We start from the raw sequence: 20,560 nt of genomic DNA on the forward strand, positions 1-20,560 counted from the left end.
TTATGAATCAGTTTGTTTTAAAACTTTTGCTTATGTATTTTGTCTTGCAATATACTCGTACTTTTGGGATATTGATATTTTAGCTTTATGTAGCGAACATATTAAGAATATTTGAATTTATGTTAAGGTATAATTTTTAACGTGTTATATGTTTATCATTTGTTGCAATTATTCATATGTTAAAAGATAGAAAAATATAAAAGTTTTTGTTATGCCATGAAATTGTTCATATGACAATGATTAATGATAACAATAAAGAAACGCTATTAAAAGTAAGGATGATTACAAACAAAAAACGCTATGTCTGATTACTAATTACATTTTCAAAATGCTATTACATATCTTTACATAATGTTTGGAAAATGCTATTAAAGCAAGGGTAATTACAAACATAAAACGCTACGACTGATAACTAATTACATTCTTAAAACGCTATTGTATATCTTTACATAACAATTTAAAAACGCTATTCACAGTAAGTACGACTACAAACATAAAACGCTACGACTTATAATTAATTGCATTTTAAAAACGCTATTGTATATCTTCACATAACGTTTTAAAAACGCTATTAAAAGTAAATAATACTACAAACAAAAAACACTATGGTTGATAACTAATTACATTTTAAAAACGCTATTGTATACCTTTCAACATCATTTCTGCATAACGTTTGAAAAACGCTATTAAAAGTAAGTATTTTCAATTTAACATAATCAATGACTACATACATAAAACGCTATGACTGACATCTAATTATATTTTTAAAACGCTATTATATATCTTTCAACAGCATTTTTACATCACAATTTAAAAACGCTATGAAAAGGTCCAGACTTTTAATAACATGGGATAATATAGCGTTTGTAATAACGCTATCGTTTGTTAAAGACAACGTTTTAAAAACGCTATGGAATGCAGTTTTTCTTGTAGTGAAACATCTTATATAATACAATCGATGATATCAAACAGTTAAGTCATCAAGCATGATTTCTTATCAAATAATTCACAATAGACATTCAACACATATACTTAGATTCAAGATGCAATCAATCACTCATATCACATAATATTCAGAGCCGACGACTTAGGCCGCACCCTCTGTTTAACCCAATGACTCCGGCTCGCTTAAACCGAGCTCAGTGCATAATAAGCTGTCCTTGGCTACTAGTGGCCGAGCCGTGCCCTGTGCGCTAGTGAAACCCCTCCTAATGAGAATTTCGTCCTCGAAATTTACCTGAATAGCTCGGGATACTGATCCCGCATCCCTGTCTCCAATTCCCAGGTCGCTTCCTCGACCTTGCTATTCCTCCATAACACTTTCACTAACGGTATCGTCTTATTCCGCAAAACTTTGTCCTTCCGATCCAAAATCTAAACTGGTCTCTCCTCGTAGGACAAGTCTATCTGCAACTCCAAGTCCTCATACCCCAACACATGTGTTGTATCAGAAACATACTTCCACAACATAGAGACATGGAATACATTATGAACTCCTAATAGCGACGGTGGCAAGGCCAGCCTATAAGCCACCTGTCCAATCCTCTCTAGGATCTCAAAAGGTCCAAAAAACTGAGGGCTGAACTTGCCCTTCACTCCAAACCTCTTCACCCCTCTCAGTGGTGAAACTCACAGAAACACGTGGTCCCCAACCTGGAACTCCACGTTCCTACGCTCAGGATCAGTGTAGCTTTTCTGTCTACTCTGCGAGGCAAGCATTCTTGCTCGAATCTTCTCAATAGCCTCATTGGTCTTCTGAACCATATCCGGTCCTAAATACCTTCTCTCACTTATCTCATCCCAGTGAATGGGTGATCTGCACTTTCTTCCATATAACATCTCATAAGGAGCCACTCCAATCGTGGACTGATAACTGTTGTTATATGAAAACTTGATCAATGGAAGATACTTACTCCACGAACCCTCAAAGTCAATCACACATGCCCTAAGCATGTCTTCCAATACCTGAATCGTCCTCTCAGACTGTCCATCAGTCTGAGGATGAAAAGCTGTGCTAAACTTCAGCTGAGTCCCCATGGCTCTTTGCAGAGCTCCCCAAAACTTGGAGGTAAAGATAAGGTCTTGATCAGATACAATAGACTTTGGAATCCCATGGAGACGAACTATCTCCCTCACATACAGCTCCGCATACTGTTCCACTGAATATATCGACCTCAGTGGTAGAAAATGAGCTGACTTGGTGTAACTATCCACTATCACCCACACTGAGTCATGAAGTCCAACTTTCCTGGGTAATCCTCCCACGAAATCCATCGTAATATCCTCCCAGTTCCACTCGGGGATACCCAAAGGCTGAAGCAACCCCGCTGGTCGCTGATGCTTAGCCTTAACCTGCTGACATGTCAAACATCTAGACACATACTCTACCACATCCTTCTTCATCTCGGGCCACCAATATAATGTCCGTAGATCCTGATACATCTTCGCGATACCCAGATGAAGTGAGTATGGCGTAGTGTGAGACTCATCCAATATCTCTCGTCTAATCCCCTCATCTGCCGAAACACATATCCGTCCCTGATATCGGAGCAAACCTGTCTCAGAAACTGAATAATCCTTAGCTGTCCCCGCTAAGGCATGCTGCCTAACTTCCTGCAACTGCGCATCCAAAAACTGACCATTTTGTAAGTTTTTTCAATCTTTGTTGAACGACTCAAAAAACCCAAATAACTCCCAAATCTCATTTTTAATTCCATATTAATCCAATTAAACATTGGTAACAGCCATGGGGGTTGGTGGAATTTGAAATTCAAAGGGTGTCTCTAAATTCTATAAATAGGAGCCTATAGCTCACTTGTAGGACACAACATTTTCTATCCATTAGAGCACTTGGCTAGAAACACCTTGAGGCTTGATTATTCCAGAAAGCATTTCCTATAATCTGTGAGAGAGCCCTTAGTGCTTGAGTTAGGGGGAAATAAGCTTTTGGACAAAGGTTTCAAACCTTGTTCAAGTTAGTGATCCCCAACACTCTTCACTTTGGTTGTGTGAGTGAGAGTTTATTGTTTTGGTTCTTGTTCTTATTTTCTTCTATTGCTGTTTCTTCTTTTCTTCTTATTCTATTTACTTGTACTTTTGTTTAAGAGTTGTAATCCTTTTATTTCCTTTGTTCAAACACTTCTAGTTTACTTGTATCCTTTTGTAATAGAGTTGTACTTTCTATTTCTATCCTCTTACATCTCCTTCTCCTTTTATTTGTATTTTTAGTTATAGAGTTGTAACACTTTATTTAATCAATCCTTGTCTATTGTAATATTTTGCATAAAGTTGTAATATTTCCTTACCATTTCCATTGAGACAATTTATATTTTCATAACAGTCATCCCTATAAACGGCTGGGCCCATAAGTCTTCTATACAAAGGGCAAGGCCCATAAGTCAGCTATACAAACGACAAGGCCCAAAATCATTATTTGGACTTATTTGCATGCATGAATAGGGCTATTATCGCTAGGCATGCCTATTTTGATTTAGTAACATGTTATTACCTGTTCATGAGCATATTGAGTTTTCTTGCCGAGCTTCGGCTCACGGGTGCTATGTGGTGCAGGTAAAGGCAAACGAAAGCTAGACCATCCTTGAGTTGGAGAGCTTAGGTCACGATGTGTACATATGCGTCTGCTCGACCGCAACGACCGAGGGTTTAAAGAGGAACTAGGGTTAAACCCTATTTTGCCACTTAGGTCGGCTGGTTGTAAATATTTTATTGTAATTAACTTTTAAATTATATTTTGGGATCCCAATGTATACGGTAAACTTTTTAGTGAAACGTTGTATCTTTGACCAAAATTTTTAACCCTAAATCGTTAATCATACTTAGTTACACGATTATGGCCTAATGACTCGATTAGCGAGTCTATCACTTTTAAAATGCACAACGTAACGGTCCCTGAGTAGTAGGGTGTTACAACTTGGTATCAGAGTGAGCCAAGGTTAAGGGTTCCTGAAGACAAGTTAGGCTTGTACACTCGTCACTAAAGACAAGCTTCACTCAGGGTGTGGTAACTATTTATGTGGTTATGTGCATAACTGCTTAAATGAAATGTAAATGCTTTACCTGCATATTGTATTAAGGAGCATGAGTTTCTGATAGAGCCTGACTCTTGATTATTGATATGATTACATGATTATCTACTTAATGAATATATAAATATGTTATTTCCATGCTGGAATTGGAGGCATGGTATGAATGTTGGAAGAGCAGGGGTGATGAGTTGATGTATGAATGTTGTGGGCATGTTATTAGCACTGCAGTGGTTTTTGAATTTAGTGTGGTATTATTGTTCACGGGGGGGACGGCTTTTGAATATGCTCATCATGTTTAATGGGTCAAGTTATTGACTTCAGATTCAATCAGCAGGTATGTATTTGTTTACCCAAAAATGGCTCCTAATGACGTGGCAGGTTTAAGTGTAGGGATTCTGTTCGATCATCGACCATATAATTATTGATTCGTCAAGTCTCGTGATTGGGTGCGACCAGTCTGGTCACATACTTTCGTTTATTTCCTTTGAGATACGTAATCTTGTAATAATTACATTTATTATGTTTCTTTTTATTACCTGTATATGCTGATCTTAAGTGTAATTAAGGCCCATCGGCCCATGTAACCCTCTTGAGCCTATAAATAAGAAGAAGAGGGCTCAAGGAAGGGACTTTTGAACTTTTAATCTTTGTATTCAGAGAGAAAAGCATAGTGTGATTATCCACCGAAATTGTAATCCTCCCAAGGCTTGTGAAACTCAAGAACCCTAGTTCTTTGATCACAATTTCAGGATTCAATATTAATAGGATCACTAAGTGGACGTAGGTCATTACCATCTTATTAGGGCCGAACCACTATAAATTACTTTTGTCATTTCTTTTCCATTGGATTCTCTTCTTGATTTCTTTTTGTTCTTTGTCGTTTATTTGACTCCGTGTCGTTGGCCAAATCAAGGGTCAACATTTTGGTGCTTTCATTGAGAGATTAATCAAGAACTTCAAGAAGATCAAATGGCAAAGACATCCAAGAGAATTGGACAGACTTCTGGCACTGCATCCACTCAGCCTCCTCCTCCAAATGTGGCTGAAAATGAACCACATTTGGATTTTGAGGAGGAAGAAATGGACTCTGAAATGTTGAGGACAACACTAAGTGTGTTGCAGGATGAATTGGCCAATATGAGAGCCAATCAAGAGAATGTGCCGAAGACCTTGGCGCAACAACAGAGGGAAATCGAACGTCAGCGTGAGGAGCTGAATGAGCGACAGACAGATATGGACTGCCGGCAGAGAGATGCCACAACCGCTTTAGAAGCAGCCATTCAATTGGCTAAGGGACAAGCTGCACTAGATTCTCAACCAGATCTGCCACCAAATGCACCACCAAACCGAGCCCCAAATCCGAGTCCTCCACTTCAGCCAGCAAGCCCTCAAAGGCTGGAGCAACCGCCTGTTGCTCAACAGGACATCCCAATTCAGGGTCCTGAACAGCAGCCACCTTCTCAAGCTAGTCAAGACAATCCCCAGTGCCAAAGGCAGAATAGGGCTGGGCAGAAGCCCTAGAAGCCCAATGGTCGAAGATCTAAATCCATCGAGTAGGGGGCAACGTCCTTCTACTAATAGAAGGCACAACGAGTCAGGCTCTGCAGTCAGGGGCCCCCCACGGCATAATAATGCACGGGGGCCCACCGACCAATGCAGGCCTCTCCCTGACGCTCGAGAGATGCCAGCTAGAGTAGGAAAAAACGTGACCAGCCAGTCGCGCTATAGTCAGTCGTAGTTTAGGGACGGCCATGACTATAATGAGGCCGGTTCCGGTAGAAGGAATGCTGGTCGAGGGCTTGAGGAAAGAGGTAGAGATAGGAACCCCCCACCAAGAGAAAATAGTCCTAAGAGCCAGAATGCTGGGGGGCAACCCAGACATCATAATGTATTTGAACGGTTGGGCGCTAGTGAGCAAAGGCGCAGAGATGACGACCTGAGGGAAGTGCTCAACGACAGGCGCGAGAGGCTCGATGAGTACGCTCCTCCGGCACCAGTCGCCCCAGTGATCCCCGACACTGTATAAGCCCAAATTGATGCTCTGAATTAGGCGGTACAACAGTTGGTGGGGAGCCAGACATCCCACATTGAGTACGATCGGAGGAGAAGAACTGTGTTTGTACAAAGGATTGATGTGGCAGAAACTCCCAGCAAGTTCATGATGCCGGTGTTGCCGAACTTCAATGGGTATGGGGACCCAGTATCTCATGTAAACAAGTTTGAGATATAGATGGATATTCAGAAGGTGTCGGGCGATGCCCACTGTAGGATCTTCCTCGCCACCCTATCTGACACCGCGTAAGAGTGGTTCTTTAAATTCCCTCCTGCTAGTATAGTATCATGGGAAATGTTCGTAAAGGAATTTTACGGACAATTCTACGTTGGTCGCGTACACCCCACTGAGGCCAACCAGCTGGTTGAGATACAGCAAAAGGAGGGAGAGCCCTTGAAGAAATACGTCCAGCATTTTATGCGAGCAGCTGCTGGAGCTAAAATAGTGGGTGACGAGGGAAAAATGACGGCCCTAACTGCTAGGGTAAGGCACCATTCTCCCCTATGGAACAACCTAATAAAGAATGGGGTAAAGAGTACCCAGGAGTTTCTTGATTGAGCTGATCAATACATCAAGCTCGAGGACGCGATTGCCAACGAGGGGAAATCGCCTGCAAAGGACAAGGGACCAAAGGAAGATCCCGCCAAAGCCGCCAACGGGTCTACCCAATGGCAACGGAAAAGGCGATAGGAATGGGAATGGTAAAAATGGTTGAAAAAGGGTGAACAATGAGCCATCAACGTCCGAAAATAAACGCCCTAAAGGTAATAGGTACGAGCCGAGATTCACCAACTATACGGCCCTTGTCGAAAGCAGGGCAGAGGTCTACCAGGCAACCAACTCCACTGTCCCTTATAAGTGACCAGCACCTATAAGGAAGGATATCTCCAAGAGAGATACAACAAAATTTTTTTGTTTTCACAACGACTACGGACATGACACCAATGAGTGTAACTAGTTGAAGGACGAGATTGAGTTCCTTATCAAATAGGGACACCTAAGGAGATATGTACGAGCTTCAGGATGATCTCAGTGAGAGGCTCAAGGAGGCAACGAGCAGGCACCTGCACCCCAACGCTCGCCACCTATACAGCCAGCTCTTGTGGAAGATACGTTACTCACCATTTATGGTGGCCCACACCTTGTAGGAGATAGTGGGAAGGCAAGAGAGCGGTATGATCGAAACTTACGTCACGACCAGGACATTGAGATGATGAGTGTGGAGGATCGAGCACCTAAAAAAGCTCGAACAGAGGAGGAGTTGATAACCTTCTCCGAAGACGACGCTCAGCACGTACGATTCCTACTTTCAGATCCATTGTTCGTTGACATCCAGATTGCAACCATGATGGTTAAGAGGGTGTTGGTGGACACAGGGAGCTCAGTCAACATCTTGTATAAGTCTTCAGTGGAGAGGATGAAGTTGTCCGTCAAGGATCTGGAGTTGTGCAACCAAACCATATATGGTTTTTCTGGCGAAGGACTTGCGCCAACAGGGTCGATTAGGCTCCCAGTTACAGCAGGAACTGCACCCGCGAACAAGACTTTACTCAGTACCTTTATAGTAGTTGATTGTCCTTCTGCGTACAATGCTGTAATTGGAAGACCTATTCTGGTCGACCTGCAAGCTGTTACCTCGGTTTGGCACCTCGCTATGAAATTCCTGACTGAGGCAGGGGTAGGATGCGTATTGGGAAACCAAAGAGAAGCAAAAGAGTGCTACAACTGCTCGATATCTAAGGCAAAGAAAGGTGGATCGAGGGAAACCGCCGGAAAAGAGTTGCAGACGACGAAAGAAGTACAAGCCCAATCAGGTGATTGTGTCACCAAATAGGGTGTTCCCAAAGGAGGATAGGGACTTGGATCCTCGCTTTGGGGATTTTGATGAAGAAGTGGGACCCATCGAGGACCTTGAAGAGGTCCAACTTGATGAAGCAAATCTGACCAGGGTTGTGAAAGTCGGTAAAAACTTAGAGAAAAAAACCAAACAGAAACTGGTAGAATTTTTGAAGAAGAACCAGGAAGTCTTTGCCTGGTCGCATAAAGATATGGTTGGAATAGACCCGGCAGTTATCAGCCATGTCCTGAACATTGACAAAAGTTTTCCACCAGTACAACATAAAAGAAGGCTGCTCGACAAAGATAGATCAAAAGCTTTAAAGGAAAAAGTCGAGAAGCTAAAGGAGAACAGATTCATCAGGTAGCGTTTTATCCATCGCGGGTCTGTAATCCCGTACTAGTACCCAAGCTGAATGGAAAATGGAGAATATGCTGTGATTTCACAGACCTTAATAAAGATTGCCCGAAAGATTGTTTCCCACTCCCGAGAATCGACCAGTTGGTCGATGCCACTTTGGGGCATGAGATCCTATCATTTATGGATGCATAATCCTGGTACAATCAGATCAGTATGCATCCACCTGATGAGGATAACACTAGCTTTCAAACCTATACAGGAATTTACTGTTACAAAGTAATACCCTTCAATTTGAAAAACGTTGGTGCGACTTACCAGCGACTAGTCAATCACATGTTCAAAGACCTGATCGGCACAAACATGGAAGTATATGTTGATGACATGCTGGTTAAGTCGAAAAAAGTAGAGGAAAACATAGGGTGCTTGCAAGAGTGCTTCAACGTCTTGAACAAATATCAAATGATGTTGAATCCCCTCAAGTGTTCCTTCGGAGTTGGATCAGGGAAATTCCTGGGATTTATAGTAAACTCATGAGGGAATGAAGCTAATCCTGAGAAGATCAAGGCCCTGGTCGATATGAAATCGCCAACAAAAATCAAAGATGTTCAAAGTTTAACCGGAAGGATTGCTAGTCTAAGTAGATTTATCTCCAAATCGACAGACAAGTGCGTCCCATTTTTTAATCTACTTAGAGGCAACAAGAAATTTGAATGGACGGAGGAGTGCGAATAGGCTTTTCAAGCTTTAAAGACGCAAATGTCGCAGCCGCCGATCCTATCTAAACCGATTAAAAAGGAAACTTTGCTCATATATTTGGCGGTCACCGAATACGCTGCTAGTGCTGTCTTGGTAAGAGAGGAGGAAAATGTGCAAAAAGTCGTATATTATGTAAGCAAAAGGCTAATAGGAGTAGAGCTGCAGAATCCGCCTATTGAAAAATTGGCATACTTCTTGATTTTAGCCTCCAGAAATCTGCGGCCGTACTTCCAAGCTCACCCAAACACAGTTTTGACTGACCAGCCTCTACGGTAAGTTTTGCAGAAGCCAGAAGCCGCAGGCCGATTATTAAAATGCGCAGTAAAACTTGGGCAGTTTGAGATCTCTTGTTTACCACGAGCAGAAATAAAAGGACAAGCTCTGGTTGACTTCGTCACAGAGCTCACTGGGCTTCTAGACAGCTAGCAAACAAAAGAGCCTGAACCTCAAGCTCTGGCCGACTTCGTCGCAGAGCCCTCTTGGAAGTTGTTCACAGATGGTTCTTCTAATGAACATCACGCTGGAGTTGGAGTGATTTTGATAGCGCCTGAAGGGCATCGATTTCACTGCGCAATTAGATTCGACTTCACGACGTCTAATAACGAAGCCGAGCTTGAAGCACTGCTCGCAGGTTTACGGTTAGCCAAGGACATGAAGATAAAGTCACTTGACATCTATAGTGACTCCCAATTAATGGTTAATCAAATTACTGGGGAATATCAAGATTGAGGTTTGAAGATGGAACCTTTCATTGAGTACTTGACACATGGTGTGTTGCCGTCGGACAGAAACAAAGCTAGGACTTTCTAGCAGCAGGCTGCTAGGTTCATCCTGGTCGACGGAATTCTGTACCGAAGAGGATACTCTATGCCACTCCTCAGGTGTATTTCAAAAGAAAAGGCTAAAGAATTAATGAGAGAGGTCCATTAAGGCTTTTGTGGGGACCATGCTGGGGGGCAGAGTTTATTGAAAAAGATCCTAAGGCAAGGATATTCTGGCCAGCAATGAATGAAGATTTGATGGAATTTGTGCGAAAATGCGACAAGTGTTAGAGATTCTCCAAGATCTCGTGAGCAGCCCCTAATGAGCTAAACTAGATACAAAGTTCGTGGCCATTCGTAGTATGGGGTATAGACCTAATTGGATCTTTGCCCATAGGAAAAGGCAGCGTCAAATACGCCGTAATGGCTGTCGATTACTTCACAAAGTGGGCCGAAGCTGAGCCACTTGCAACCATAACAAACAAGAAAGTGCTGGATTTTGTGGTCAAGAACATTGTGTGTTGCTATGGATTGCCAAGAAAAATTGTCTCAGACAACGACACGCAGTTCGATAGTGATCTGTTCATGGATTTCTGTGAGCAGCATGGAATTATCTAAAGCTTTTCTTCAGTTGCTCACCCTCAGGCAAACGAACAAGTTGAAGCTATCAATAAAACACTTAAGGATACTCTGAAGAAAAGGCTTAAGGAAGCCAAAGGGGCATGGCCAGAGCGGTTGCCTGTTGTCCTCTGGTCGTACAGAACATCCCATCGAGCAGCAACGGGCCATACTCCATTTTCCCTAGCTTATGGATATGAGGCTATGTTGCTTGTTGAACTAGATCTGTTATCGCATCGACGGATAGATACGATCAAGATACCAACAGTCAATTATTAATGGAGTCTTTGGATTTGATCGAGGAAAGGCGTGAGCAAGCCCAACTCCGAGTAGCAGCTTACAAGCAAAAGGTCGTCTGATATTTCAATTCTAAAGTACGTGAAAGGAAATTTAATGTGGGAATCTAGTACTTAGAAGAGTTTTCCTCAACACCCGCGATCAGGTTGCTGGAGTACTCGGACCTAACTAGGAAGGATCATACCAAATCAAAGAATTCCTCCATCCAGGCACTTACAAACTTGCTTGCTTAAATGGAGATCTCATTCCTCATTATTGGAATGGAGAACACCTGCGCAAGTACTATCAATAAACAATTCTTCTAAAAGAATTGGCTTGTATTAATTTTACTTTTTACAAGTTTATGAACAAGGGTTAGTCATTTTTTGTGACTGATCGCTTATAAGTGTAAGATCATTTTAGTGATCACTCGTACATACACGATTTGTCCATTTATTACGAGAAATAAAAGGGACTGTGCGCAACCAGTCAATCTTGCCAACTATTGTATTTATTACCAGTATTTTCTCATTACGTGTGTTGTTTTGCTATATTTTCATTTTTACAAGTATTTATTTCGAGTAGGAATGTTTGAACAGGTCCTAGTCAAGGAAAGTGACCGAGGACCTAAAGCTCCTCAATCACTTGGGGGGCATATAAGGTATCTAGTAAGCAAAGCATATCAAAAGGTATGTAAACACACGAGCAAAATAAGTGAAAGCATGCTACGGTACTTAGAGTATTTTTCAAAATTTTGTTATTTTGTGAAATCAAACCAAAGTACTATGCTAAGTTTGCTCATGCAAACAGATGTTATAATAGAATGCAAATATTATAATATCAAAAATGAAATCCTTTACACCGCGAGCAGTTACTGCTTGGATGTAATTTTTTGTTAAAAGGAAAAAGATGTCCGTGTAGTAATAAAAATAAAAATTGTCTTTACATCAAGAGCCATAGATTGTGTATCTCAAAATAAAAGTTAAAGAAAAAACAAATAAAAGTTACGAAGCGGCCGGACGATCCTGCTGAGGCTCTTGTGGCAGCTGGTCGACGGCAACTCCTGTGTCTTCCTGGACACCCTCAATGCCTATTGCTAGAGAGATCTCGGGAGACCCTTGAGTCTTCTCTTATTCCAAGTGAGCAGCACACCTCGCCAACTCTGCCTCCCTTATATGATTTGGTAGATAGGAAAAGTTGGCGTTGGGATTGCATTTCCAGAACATATAGAAACACTCAAATGTCGCCCCCGTAGTAGTTTTCAATGTTGCGAGCGTTCGCCTCCTCTACTTCAGCAATCTCCTTGCGACTTATCTCCATCTCTTCTTGAAGCTTGTGGGCTTCCTGATAGTTCATAAGAAAGACCTCTTTATAATGCTCTTTGGAAGCAGAGATCTTGGCAATTGAAGCTTCCTTCTTCTTCAGCTCCTCCCCGAGAGAGGCAAGTTTGGCCTCAGCCATTGCAGCGCCTCGGTATGCTTCGCCTCGACCTCCTTGAGTGCCTCCGAATGCTTCACTTCAACTTCCTTGAGCTGCTCGGTGTGTTTAGCTTTGATTGCCTTAAGCTGCTCAGCATGTTGGGCATCGACCATGCCAAGCTGGTTGCTAAGCCTTTTCTCAAACTAGCCAACCAGTGTCCTCGAACTCCACCAGCCAGAGCTCATGGTGAGAACACCCTGCGATCAGAAATAGATAAAGTTGTTAGTATGAATAAACTGATGAGGAAAATTAATAAAGTAAATGGTGACTTACGCTAAGCACTTCGTTTAGTGCACGATTGAAGACCTGATCGACCGCCATGGAGCCAATCTCTTGGATGGCCTCTCGGCTGTTGCGGTGCTTTGTTGTCTTGGTCAGCCTATCTTAAATTGAGCACCACACTCATAAGATCTTCTCTTGAGGCCTCTTCTGGGTGACCAACAGGCGTCTGGTCGGTTGAAGCCGGAGGGGTGAGGTCAGCAGGTGTTGTAGGAGGAGTCTGTTCGACAAGAGCTGGGGGATTTTGATTCACAGGAGTTGGCGGAGGAGTTGTCTCTTTGGTGGGAGTTGGCACAGGAGGATCCTCTATTCGAGCCTTCTTTGCAGAGGAGTTACTGCAACCCTCCCCAGGCTGGCGCTTGCTGGACTTTTTCTTGCTCGCCGATTTGGCGTATAGGTCAAAAACTCTGTCAGCAGGCATGTCTGGAAGGAAGAAATCACACGAACAGTAAGGTAATATAATAAAAGGAGCTTGCCAAGTTAAGGAAACATGGGAAAATAAATTAAAAGTATAATACCTGAGCTATAATTACTGGTCCCTACACTATTTACTTTACTAGTGCTACACTCACTTTCTGGCCTGAAGAAGTCTGAATTTAAAGTAGGGGTGTATTTAAAGTTGTCGTCCCCGTCGAATAAGTGACAGGGAATAGGCAGACTATCTAAAAGCAAAAAATTAGAACCGTTCTCGTTGGATGATTCAAGAATAGGCTCGGGGTGTTCGGAAACCTTCTTCTTGCCCTTCCCTATAGGGACTAGAGCAGTGGCAGTTCGCGGGGCGCAAATAGGTTCGTTGATGGTCACTCCTGTTACCCTCCTTGTCGGGGGTTGTGACAGATCCTGGTGTTGCTCGGGGACTTCACCACCAGTGGCACTCCCTGCTGTGGATTCCCTCATATCTTGGTGAGGTACCAGAAGGCCGACCAGCCTCAGATTGGCCTCTGTGACCAACTCTTTGACGCTTTTTTCTACGTCGGTCATGCTGGCCAAAGATGCCGCTCGTATCTCCATCTGTGGAGTAGGAGCTGGTCGTAGACATGGACCTGAACGGTATAAAAATTCTAATAAACGCGTGGGAAAGATAAAGGAATTTAAGCGACCAGCGAATAATTTTTTTTGCCTCCTTCAGTGAAGGCCAAGTTGTTGGCGACCAGGTCTGTGGTTAAAAAGTACTCCTGGAAGTACTTTCTTACATTGGATTTATAGGTGGTCTCACTTAGGAAAACGCGAGTCGATTCATGGTGGCAGAAATGAAAAAACCCTGTGTTGTTTTGGTTGGGGTTGGACTTAAGATCAAACAAGTAGTTGATCTCATGTGGCGTGGGAACATGCCACTTTTTATGGCTATAGAGGATATAGAGGGCAGAAAGCGTTCTATACCAATTTGGATTTATTTGAAAGGGAGTGACCCCGTAATAATTGGCCACTCCCTGGTAAAAAGGATGGAGAGGCAAGATTTCTCCTGCCTCAATGTGGTATCTTGACCAGGCACTGAAGGCGCTACTGGGCAGGTTTGCTCGCTGATCGATGGTGGGTTTGAATAAAGTTACCACAGGAAGTCCGTACTTCATGAGGTAATTGGTTAGCATCCTAGAAGTAATGTTGCTAGGGGGTGCAACATACCACTCGACGTCTGGTTGAAGGACGTCCCGAGGTTGGGCTTGTGTTTGGATTCCTGGCTCAGGGGTGTTTTCACCTCGATTGCTAGTTGAAGGAATTTCAGCCCGAGGAGCAGGCTGATTTTCTTGAGGGTTGGTTGGTTTCTTTTTCTGGGCTGTGGATTTTACTCTGCCCATGTTTGATGGACTGGTCGAAGGTCTGTTAGATGGGGTATGGGAAAAAGGAATCTCCGGAATGAGTAACAACGGCTGTTCTTCATCCTCGAGCAGCTGAGCGAGCAGGTCATCTTTGATTGGGCTCTCACCTCCCCACGGACCGTGCATGAAAATCTGTGAACAAAGAAGGGGAGATGAGAATCTACGACCCAAAAGACCAAGAGGTGTAAAGAGTTGGAATAACATTGCTCGTGTATAAAAGTTAAGCTTTCATACGACCAGTAGCATTCTAACAAAAACACTAGGTTCTATGCGAACAGTTTGGAAAATGGATCAAAAAGCAGAAGTAAAAAGTTTTACAGGAGAAACTTTTTCGACTTTGAAGGGGCGGGAAAAGCCCAGTTTTTCTACAAGCTTAAAAATCGAATTTTTACTTCGATTTTACGCCCTAAATTTATTATCCTAACTACCAAACTGATCCTGAACCCCTGCAAAGTTTCATTTCAAGCTCAAATCTACCTGTCCTTTTTACCTCGAAATAAAATTTTCAAGAACGGTAAAAAACATTCAAGAACTCAGAAACTCAGAATCTAAAATGGAGATAAATCAGATATTGCATGGTATCTCAACAACTGGAAAGTTTGAGAAACTTACTTGTATAGAGGATGGAGTAGAGTTCTGAGATGCTAACTCATTTTGGCTGGGAAGGAACTTCATGAATCGTCAAAGACCATCTGAGCTTCTGAAGATATTATGCCTTGTTCTTCGGTGTGCTTGAGGATAAAGGTAATATGTAAGAAGTGAAAATGATTTTGAGGGATTACTTATATTAGTCGAGGAGCAGTTACCGAGGTAATCATGAGGGGTAACTTTCCAAGGCATGGGTAAGTGCAATAGCCATCAGACCACTTTTGGGAAACCGAAAAGACATGATTAGTTGCCATTTTCGAGAAGGCATGGACAACTCTGACAGATTTGATGGGGCATGCGAAAGGTCGGTCACCTAAGTTTACTTTATGTTGGTCCTAGAAAAATAAACTTGGGGGCAAATGTTTACCCAAAAATGGCTCCTGGTGACGTGGCAATGATTTCTTACACGTGGCAGTTTTAAGTTTAGGGATCCTGTTCGATCATCGACCAGATAATTATTGATTCGTCAAGTCTCGCGATTGGGTGCGACCGGTCTGGTCGCATACTTTCGTTGATTTCCTTTGAGATACGTAATCTTGTAATAATTACATTTATTATGTTTCTTTTTATTACCTTGATACGCTGATCTTAAGTGTAATTAAGGCCCATTAGCCCATGTAACCCTCTTGAGCCTATAAATAAGAACAAGAGGGCTCAAGGAAGGGACTTTTGAACTTTTTTATCTTTGTATTCAGAGAAAAACACATAGTGTGATTATCCACTGAAATTGTAATCCTCCCAACGCTTGTGAAACTTAAGAACCCTAGTTTTTTTTATCACAATTTTGGGATTCAATATCAATAAGAACACTAAGTGGACGTAGGTCATTACCATCTTATTGGGGTTGAACCACTATAAATCGCTTGTGTAATTTCTTTTCCATTGGATTCTCTTCTTGATTTCTTTTTGTTCTTTGTCATTTATTTGACTCTGTGTCATTGGCCAAATCATGGGCCAATAGTATCCAAGGTAGATAATGAAACCTCGTGGTGGTTATACCGAGGCTAGGAATTACAACCAGTGTTTGAGTTCTTCACCTGCCTCTTAGAATTTTCAGCAGCAGGTGTTTACAAATATGCAATTAAGATTGCAGAGGCAAGAGGAAGAGATTAGGTGTTTGAAACAGCAGCAGAATCTGTTAGGGAACACCTCTTCCTTTGGTATGCCAGGAGTGGCACCAATATTGGCTCAGCCTAGGGTTGAGAATAAGTGGGAATTTCTTTGTGGAAGATTCCAGGAGTATTACCCTGCAGTCTTTGTGGGAGGCCTAGATCCATTCAGAGCAGAGTAATGGATGGGCATGATCACTTCCATTCTCGATAGTATGGGGGTGGTAGGTCACGATAGGGTGATCTGTGCTACATATGTATTGCAGGATGATGCCCAGACACAAGATACAATTGTGATGGACTGGAAAGAATTTAGGCAACTATTTAATGAAAGATATTACTGTGATGCAGTCAAGAATGCTAAGATGAATGAGTTTCTGAACCTCGTTTAGGGAAATGCAACAATAACAGAGTATGTTAACAGATTCGATGGGTTTTCCAAGTTTTCTTTTGATATGGTACCCATGGATGTGGCTCGGAAGGAAATGTTTATCCAGGGATTGAATCCCGGAGTAGCGCAGGGCATTAGAGTTGCCCCAGTGCATGAAATCTCTACCAACGCTCAGGTGGTAGGAAAGGCTCTTGTGGTTGAGTGCAATGGAAATGAGATTATAAAGGAGAGTGCCGAAGAGTACAGAGCTCAGACAGTGATACCTCCATTTATTGGATCGAGCAAGGAAAAGGATTGGAAAATCTACCCACAATGCAATCGGTCTAAGAGGCGTCATCTGGGAGAATGTCAACCAAGGGTATGTTTCTTTTGTGGAATGGTTGGGCACCGTAAGAAGAATTACCCAAAGTGAAGGAAGGATGAGCCAAAGGGGGTGGATAACTTGAATCCAACTCGAGTGTTTGCTCTGATGTAGTCAGAGTCAGGGACTGAGACTGAGGCTGGTTCCTCAGTGGTGGAAGGTCAACTTTTTAGTTTTGATTTTTGTATTGTGCTGACTAGTTTTGGTGCCATGTTGTTCTTTGCTTGTTGAATCTAGAGAGGCATAGACTTGATATGCAGACTACATGGTTATGTTGTGATGATAATGTGATACTTTACTGGTGATTTTAAGAGATGGATTGGATTATTATAGAAAGGAATCATCAGTTGACTTGATAGGGTTGATTATGGCTGACTTCGGTATGATCCTGGATATAGATTGGTGTAGAGTCCCAAAATATTTACTTAGCTAGTTAGATAGTAGTAGTAGTAGTAATAGCTAGTAGTAGTTATAGTATGTTAGTTACCGTGGATTTTGGTTCAAACCGGGACTTAGTTGGAAACTCATAGCAACAATTACGGATTTTATAAGTTTAACCTATAGTTTAAGAAAATTAACTATAACATAAGGTTTGATTAATATTGTTGGTCCTAGAAGTATTATTTATTATAACCTAAGGTTTAGATAGAGCCAATAAGAACATGACACTTGCCATAAGCATGATTATTAAGGAATTAAGTATTTTAATGATGAAATAAAGAAATAGTAGCTTTAGTGCCTACCAAAAACTATTGTTAGAGAATATATTTTATTGCTCAGTGGAAATATGGAAAAACCAAAATACAACTCTATGCAAAGAATACAATAGACAAGGTAATTGATTAAATAAATATTACAACTCAATTGCTCAAAACACAAGTAAATAGAAATAAGAGAAGGAAGAGAATTATAAGATCTAAAACCCTAAAACAAAAGATACCAATGAATATGTAAATAGAAATAGAGAAGAGTATTACAAACTCAATAAACTAATAATATAAGAAGAACAACAGAATGAAAAGACCAATGGAAAAAACAAACTCTCACACAACCAAAGTGTAGAGCAGTGGGGATCACCAACTTGAACAATGTTCAAAACCTTTGTCCAAAAGCTTATTTCCCCATATTCTCTAAGCACTAAGGGATCTCTCTAGGAAATAGCTCTCTGGAATTATCAAGCCTCTATGGTGTATTTTCCAGCCAAGTGCTTTGTGGATGGAAAATGGTGTGTCTTACAAGTGAGCATTAGGCTCCTATTTATAGAATTTGAGATACCCCTTTGAATTTCAAATTCCACCAACCCCCATGACTGTTACCAATGTTTAATTGGATGTTTATGGAATTAAAATGGAGATTTGTGAGTTATTTGGGATTTTAGAACCGTTCAATTTGGAAAAAACTGAAAAATCATATGGGCTGTCAGCCTCACTGGCCGTGGCTAGGACTTTTCAGTGGCCGCGGCCACTGGCTTCTATCCCCCAGGCCGCGCCCACAGAAAGTCAATGGCCGCGACCATAGGCCATTTTCAGCACAAAAAAGTCATTTTTCCAAAACATTCCAAAACGTCCCAAATCCTTTCCCACATGATTTTGTAACCTCCAAACACCTATTGGGAGTTGAAAACATGTCTCCAACAACCATATTTCATCATGGTTTTGTGAAATCCAATCTCAAATGTGTAACATATAATATACACATTATTGGGTAATATTTTGGAGTTACAAATTTGTAACTGATTTTGTAACTCCAAAATATGTCACATTTGGGCACACACATGTGTCTAATTTTGTGACTTTCAATAAAATGTTACAAGGTGGGACAAATCACATTTGTGTGACAAATCACATTTTGTCACATTATTTAATCTAACATTATATTATATGAAATAATATAACATTCCCCCACTTGATTAAATAATAACTTTTTTAATACTTATTTAATTAATCAAACATTATATTAAAATATAATATTCCCCCACTTGATTAAATAATCACTTTCTGTAGAAACTTTTGCATTGGTGCATAAAGTAAAATGTCTTTCGACTTGAATTTTACCTTAGTGTAATTATCACAAAGTTTGTTGAAATTTTGGTTGCCGAAGCATTGAACCACTATCCCTTGATAACAAACCGGTGATAACACACACAAATTTGCTATGTTCACTTGAGACCTCAATGTCTTGCTTTTGCATAGTTAATGGCCATGTGCACATTCCATTCATAGACTTTTCTTGAGAATGACTCCCAATTCTCATGAGGGGCGGCACCACCCCTATGTCTATATAGGTAGAACTCTTCCAGTATTTTGTTACCCTAAAATACTTATCTTTTCAAGACTGAGTTCTATTAAAAAACCTTTTGGTTTTAACCCTCATTTTGGTAACACACTAGTACTCATATCTCAGATGGGACAAAATTTGAGTACTACTATCTATTCACTTGATTGACTTGTTATTACTTATTGAACTTAATACTAGTATTAAGACAGGTTACCATCAACCGTGAATCTCTTTAGGGAGTCTAAGTCCCACCCCTTGAGATGTAAAAATGCCTCCATTTGAATAATTTATTTTCTCATGTATGCATACTTTAAACACTCTTTATTTTATTCAAACTTTGTTGCCCATAGTTTGATTAAAATAGTTTCCTCTTTAAAATAGTGATTTTGACTATAGTCAACACCCCCACTATTTTATAGTTTAATATCCAAGATAAACATTTTCCTTGAATATTAATTCTAGAAACATATTTATTTCTAAAATTATCCTTTATGTTTTAAATTGATTCCTTATTGAATCAAAATATTACAAACAATGACTTTAGACACCAAACATGTCTAGATTTGTCCGTTCTATACACATATAGCCAATGTGATTTAGAATGCGAAATTCCAAATCACCTATTTGATAGGATGACCAAATTAATAAATTATTATCAACAAAATAAATTGATTTAAATTTTGGAGCATCACCCTCACATTTCTCACATAGTGATAATAAAATATCACTTTAAAATAGAAATCTCTTCATTTCTATTAAGTTGTTTATCCTCCAAGATAAATCTAGACCTATGATTCTCAAAGTTCATCATGAGTCCTCTAAGCCACATGATAAACTCTCAATAGATCAAGATAAAAACCTCAATGTTTATCTTGATTTATTTACTTGCTAAAGCAAGACACATTTCTTTCAAAGTAACTTATACTTAGTTTCTTTCTTTTATGTATTTCACAAAATAAAATGTGAACACAAATGTAATGTGAGAATTTCTCAAACAAATAATCACAAATTTTCATTTTTTAGTTGTCTAAATAATCTCAAAATCACTTAAACAACTTTTGTGTATTTCTTAAGAGTCTCTTTGAGATTCTTTTGAAAATATCAATTTGACATCCATTGATTTTCTCATCAAAATCAAAATCAAAATGTCAATTTTTTTAAACACTTTAAATCAAAGAAAATAAAACCTCATTGATTTATTTAAACACTTTGATTTCTTATGTTTTGTTTAAAATTATCTCCTCATTGAGATTAATTTAAACATATCACCATCTTTAACCAAAATGAATAGAGTTCTCTTTTATTCACCATTGGTGTAAAGATTCAAAATTGCTTCTCCAATTTTGTAATGTCTCCTCATTAAGATATTCAATATTTAAGAATTATTGTCACTAAATAATTCTCAAATATTTTCTCTTTTGACCATTGTTAAGCAAAAATTTCATATTTAGAAAATAAAAAAATAAATGCGAAACACAATTTCACCTATGCC

The sequence above is a fragment of the Humulus lupulus genome, chromosome 5 (genome assembly GCF_963169125.1).
Source record: "Humulus lupulus chromosome 5, drHumLupu1.1, whole genome shotgun sequence".
NCBI classification, from domain to species: domain Eukaryota; kingdom Viridiplantae; phylum Streptophyta; class Magnoliopsida; order Rosales; family Cannabaceae; genus Humulus; species Humulus lupulus.